This window comes from Rhea pennata, chromosome 21 (assembly GCF_028389875.1).
Source record: "Rhea pennata isolate bPtePen1 chromosome 21, bPtePen1.pri, whole genome shotgun sequence".
Classification (NCBI taxonomy): domain Eukaryota; kingdom Metazoa; phylum Chordata; class Aves; order Rheiformes; family Rheidae; genus Rhea; species Rhea pennata.
In genome coordinates this window covers 3790753-3796752 of record NC_084683.1, presented here as the reverse complement: position 1 = coordinate 3796752, position 6000 = coordinate 3790753, and the positions used below count along the sequence as shown (strand labels likewise).

Below are 6000 nucleotides of genomic sequence, written 5' to 3'. Positions count from 1 at the left end.
TACAAATAAGTAACTAACAAGGTCTTGGAAATCTGTGAGAAAGAACAGCGGTTGGTTACATATAGATTCAGTGGCTTCGAGCCACAGAATAACCCTGAGAAGCAGTCAACATGAAGGTCTCAAGTTGAAGAGTAATGAAATAGTGACCCCCAAAGTCAATGTGGCCCCCAAAATAAGTCTGCACGTGTGCGCAGTATCATAGCCTGGTTACACAACCAGGGCAGAGTTGGGCTGGACTCCCTGCACTTGTTGGCCCCAGGTGCCGGGACTCCCGCCTACTGCCAACAATCATAAATACCGGAATTTTTCCAGAGGAGAGAGAGGCTGCTACACAGCAGAGGGCCACGTTGCCTCCTCAGGGATGCCTGAAAAGATTGTGCCTGCCGACTCTCTCTCTCATCATGCAGATGATCGGGGCAAGCATTGGAGTGGTCCTTCTCGAGACTACCATCGAGTCCGTCTCTTTGTAAGTATCTACTAATAAACTGCTTGCTGCTGAAGAGTGTTTGTGTGTGAGAGAGAGTTTGTGCTGGCTTGCCAAACAGGACATTTGGCCCCCGGGAATCTAACTAGAGCATCATTGTTGCTGAAGAATCTGACAGGCCATCAGCAGACCCATTGCTGCTGTTTCTAGTTCTGAGTTCTGGTTCTGCATGAGTACCTGGTAGAGCCGCGGTACAGAAATTAGTGCTGTTTGTGCTTCTGAGACTTTTGTGCCTCTGTCCATGAGAGGCCACAGCACGAGCATGGCTTCAATGCAGAGTGTGAGGACACTTTTGTTTAAGTATGTGAGAGGCCAGTGGTAGGCACCTAGCTGCTGCTTTTGCTTGTGAGGTCGCTATTGCCATGCTGTCCGATATGCCAGCAGGTGGCTTTGATGAAGACTGTGAAGTCACCACTTCCTGAGAATGGGATAGGCAAGCTTCAATTAAATTCCTTTGATACATATTTGAAATGGTTCTGCATCTGTAAATGACAGACAACAAGGAGACACATTATCACTCTTTGTGGTTGTGAGGTCAGTTCAGCCTCTCTGCCTGACAGGGCCCTGGCAGGCCCATGGTTGCTCTTTAGCTTGTGAGGCCCCTTCTGCCTCAGGCCCTCATAGGCCAGTGATAGGCGCATGGCTGCTGTCTGTGGTTGTGAGGTGGCTTGTGCAGCAGTGACCCTGTTAGGGGTCACTGGCAGGCCCCTGGTTGCTGTTTGTAGCTGTGAGGTCACTTCTGCCTCAGTGTGTCTGTTAGGCCAGCGTTGCTCACATGGCTGCTCTTTGTGTTTCTGGGGTCACTTCTTCCTCAGTGCCAGATGGGTCGCTGCTAGGCCCTGGCTGCTGCTTGTGATTGTGAGGTCGCTTTTACCTCCGTGCCACAGAGGCTCATGCTAGGTCCACAGCTGCTTGTGAGGCCGCCTCTTCCTGAGTGCCTCATGGGTTTCTTATAGGTGCATGGCTACGGTTTGTGGCAGTGCGGTCACTTCTGCCTGAGGCCCTGACAGGCCAGTGCTATGGCTGTGTCTGCTCTATCAGGCTGTTTGGTTACTTCTGCCTGAGGCCCAGATCACTGCTAGTGACTGCTAGGTCACTGCTAGTAACACGGCTGGTGTTTGTGCTTGTGAGGTCCCTTATGCTGCAGAGTCCGACAGGTCAGTGCCTGCCAGTGAGGTCATTTTTGCAGTAGTTTCTGTTGGCCAGTGCCAAGCCCATGGCTGCTGTTTGTGGTTGTAAGATGATTTCTTGTGGTTGTGTGGATTGTCTCTTTCTAACAGTCCTTGAGGAGAGGTTTGTTCTGTATCTGTAGCTCCAAACCTGTCCCTGTTTGCCCTCCTCATTTCCCTGGGTCATGTCTATTGTTGCTGTGAGTGTCAGAGATGTTGGTGCTGTGGGGTCACAAAGATGACTGAAGGGTTGGAGCATCTCCCGTAGGAGGAGACACTGAGAAAGCTGGGACTGTTTCTGCTGTAAAGCAGATTGCTGGTGGGGATCCTTTCCAGGTATCTAAATATCTGACGGGAGGGTGTAAGGAAGATGGAGATCATGACTCTGAGTGGTTCTCTAGCACCCAGCAAGAGGAAGAGAGGCATTGGGCACAAAATGGCAAATCATGACTTTCCACCTGAGGGCAGAAAAACACTTTTTCACTCTGAGGGTAGGTAAGTGCTGGAAGAGGTTCCTCGAGAAGTTGTGGAGTCTTGGCTTGATGAGATACTCCAAACCTGCCTGACCCAGTCCTGGGCAACCTGCTCTAAGCCCCCCTGCTTGGTCAGGGGGGTTAGACCAGGGCATCTCCAGAGGTCCCTGCCAATATCATCTATTTTGTCATTCTGTGAAAACAACAAAACTCACACTCAAAACAACCGTTCAGAGAAAACAATGAAGAAGCCAGAGGGTTGCTAGCAACAACTAGATTGTCTCGGTTGTTTTCAGTGTTTGTGGATGTGGAAGGGAAAGAAAGAGGGGTTTAAATTCCAGATCTGTTCTTTTCATGCCATGTGCATTAAGAAGAAGAAATCGCTAGTCAGGATATCAGGATGGAGGCATCTGTGATGCCGCTGACAGGAGGTTGAAGGACTACAGCAGAGGGGCCTGGATGCTGCAACCACCTCATCTACTTTGTGCAACTGAATTTGTCCATGTGCTTGTTGCTCGGGCTGCCCTTGTGGGAGGATTTCACTCTCTCTCCTGAGTCAGAGAGCCTGGGAAAAGCAGCTGCTCAGCAGAGGTCTGAGCACCAAATGCTGGGGGTGCTCGCTTGGTCTGGTGCAAGTACTGTAGGTATTGGGGGATTGTTTAGTTTCTTTTGGGAAAACAGTTTCCTGATGTGAAGAAGTAAAGACTAGTGCTAGACCAGGAGTGGGCAGAAGGGGTGTCCATGAGTCTGTTCTGCACTTTCCTTAGTCCTGGCATTTCTGTTGATGTGCATCCAGATACAAGACCCCTTGCACTTCCTTTTCCTCACAACAGCCACACTGTCGGCCGTCTTTTTCACACAGACGTGTTGCTTGCTCATGGCCAACTTGCCCACCCAGATCCCTGGGTCCTTCTCTGGAAAGCTGCTCCTCAGCTGGTCAGTCCCCAACGTGTCCTGATGCCTGGGGATTTTTCTTCTCATGTGCAGGACTTGGCATTTCCCATTGCCAAACTTCATGAGGTTCCTCTCTGCCCCTTTCTCCAGCCTGTCAATGGCCCTCTGCATGGTGCCACAACCTGCCTGGTTGTGCAGTAAATGTGGACCAGGCAGCACTCGTGTGTGCCTGTTGTGGGTAATGGGCTACAGAGGGCTGTGGGAAAGGAAGTGCAAAGGCCAGAGGGGTAAATGCAGATCTGTGGATTTATACAAGTGCTGTGCAGTGCTGGTGTGTCCACATGAGCAGAGCTGCTCAGCCAAGGGCTCCGCGGGCATGAACCTCTTTTTTGTAGTTATAGGGGCAGAAAGGATTGCTTGTTGGAGGTATCACAAGGTAACTGCAGGCACCGCTTCTGTGCTCACAGCTCCTGCCCAACCTTTAAAAAGGTTACTTCATTTTGAAGTAGAATATCCCCTTTCAGGACTTTTTTTTTTTCCTTTTAATTTCCTTGGAGCTTAGGTACTAGATTTGTTCCTTGATGATTAACAATCATGGATAAGTTTTCAATGCCCAGTTAGCTAGTAGAGGCAAGAGAGACAAAATTTGGAGTGGATTTTTTTTTTTTTTTGTAGTTGTTTTTTAATTCAGCTATTAATCCTCTGGCGTCCAAACAAGAAAGCAGGTGAAGGTATTCTCTAATTACAATTTGGCTAACTGCATTTTTTAAGCAAAAAGGTGTTCCTTGGGAAGCACAAACCCATGTGAAACTTGTAACAGCTCCCCATCCCTGCGCAGGGAACAGCCTAGGACAGCATCTCCCATGGCATGGACTGGAACAGTGGTTGAATGGTGCCCCCCCACACACACACAGGGTGCAGATAGAGCAGAGCCAGGACCAAGGCTGGGCACCATTGAGAAGGGGTTCTGCCCATTTTTGAGGCTAGTCACCTCTGGGAGCCTCTGTCCTGTACCTGAGGGGATGCGCTGGGTCCCCCAGCCCAGATGCAATCCCATCTAACGTGCTGTAGGTGACCTTGCTTGTGCAGGCTGGTTCAACTAGAGGATCTCCAGTGGTCCCTTCCAACCTCAACGATTCTGTGATTCTTCCTTTGCCTTTGGTGTGCCAAAATCCTCTTGTCTTTTTCAGCATAGATGCTCCCCAGCCTGTCTGCTCCCAGCCTGAGGCTTTGAAGAGTGTTGGGCTGTGCCGGCTGGTTGCGCTGAACTTGAGAACTCATCATTTGTTAAGGAGAAGAATTTCTTGGAGCATAGCGGTTCTACACCTATGACAGATGCTGGAGAACACTAAACACGCCAGAGGTATAGGAAAACTAAAAGGTTTGTAAAGCTCGAAATGTAATGGAGCTGATAATACAGAGTCATGGTGGGATAGCTCACATGACTGGAATGCGGTTGTGGATGGCTACGTGCGTTTTAGGAAAGACAGGCCAGGAAGGCAAGGTGGTGAGTTCCTCTTTATGTGAGAGAGCAATTGGAATGCCTCGAGTTCTGCATAGGAGTGGAGGAGGAGGCAGTCGAGAGCTTATGGGTGAAGATCAAAGGGCAGGCTAGCATGGGGACCCCATTATGGATGTCTAAGACAAGTCACCTGACCAAGAAGATGAAGTCAATGAGGCCTTCCACAGACAGCTGGAAGTAGCCTCCCAATCACAGGCCCTGGTTCCCATGGGAGACTTCAACCACCCTGACATCTGCTGGAAGGACAGCACAGCTAGGCACAAACAGTCCAGGAGGCTCCTGCAGTACATTGATGATAACTTCTTGACACAGGTGGTGGTGGAGCCTACGAGGAAGGTTTTCCTGCTGGACCTTGTCTTAAGCAACAAAGAAGGACTGGTTGTAGATATGAAGGTTGGGGGCAGCCTTGGCTTCAGTGACCATGAGGTGGTGGAGTTGAGGATCCTGCAGGTAAGAACTAGGGCAACAAGCAGACTTGCAGGGTTGCAGTCCTGCAACCCTGGACTTCAGAAAAGTGGACTTCAGGCTCTTCAGAGACCTAATTGGTAGAGTCTCATGGGTTAAGGCCCTAGAAGGAAGCGGGGTCCAAGAGAGCTGGCTAGTATTCAAGCATCACTTCCTCCAAGCTCGAGTGGGGCATCCCAAGGAGAAAGAAGTCCAGCAGATGGGGCAGGACACCAGCATGGATAAGCAAAGAGCTCTTGGCCAAATTCAGACAGAAGAAGAAAGTACACAGAATGTGGAAGCAGGAAGAGGCTACTTGGGAGGATTATAGGAATGCTGTCAGAGTATGTAGAGATGCGACAAGGAAGCCTAAGGCCCAGCTGGAATTAAGTCCAGTGTGGGATGTTAAGGACAACAACAAGGGCTTCCTCCTATACATCAGCAGCAAGAGGAAGGCTGGGGAAAATGTGGTCCTGCTGCTGAATGGGGCAAAAGCCCTGGTAACGAAGGCTGCAGAGAAGGCAGAATTACTGAATGCCTTCTTTGCTTCAGTCTCCACTGCTAACAGCAGCCCTCAAGAATCCCAAAGGCTGTAGACAAGGGAGAAAGTCTGTAGAAAGGAAGACTTCCCTTGCTTCAGGAGGATCGGATTAGAGATCTTCTGGGCAAGCTTAATGTTCACAAACCCATGGGTCCTGATAGGATACACCCACGAGTACTGAGCTGCAGATGCTCTTGCCAGACCACTCTCCATCATCTTTGAAAGGTCCTGGAGAACAGGAGAGGTCCCTGAGGACTGGAAGAAAGCCAATGTCACTCCAGTCTTCAAAAGGGGCAAGAAAGAGGTCCCAGGTAAGTACAGGCCAGTCAGCCTCACCTCCATCCCTCGAAAGGTGATAGAACAGCTCATTCTGGATGCCATCTCCAAGCATATGGAGGAAAAGAGGGTGACCAGGAGTTGTCAGCATGGATTCACGAAGGAGAAAACATGCTTAAGGGGAAATCTGATAGCCT

At 49.9% G+C, this 6000-nt stretch overlaps 1 pseudogene; it reads right to left on the bottom strand.

The window, feature by feature from the left end:
• Positions 1-4899: 4899 nt before the first annotated feature.
• LOC134149734 (DNA polymerase epsilon catalytic subunit A-like) overlaps positions 4900-6000 on the bottom strand; it is a 41629-nt pseudogene continuing 40528 nt past the window's right edge.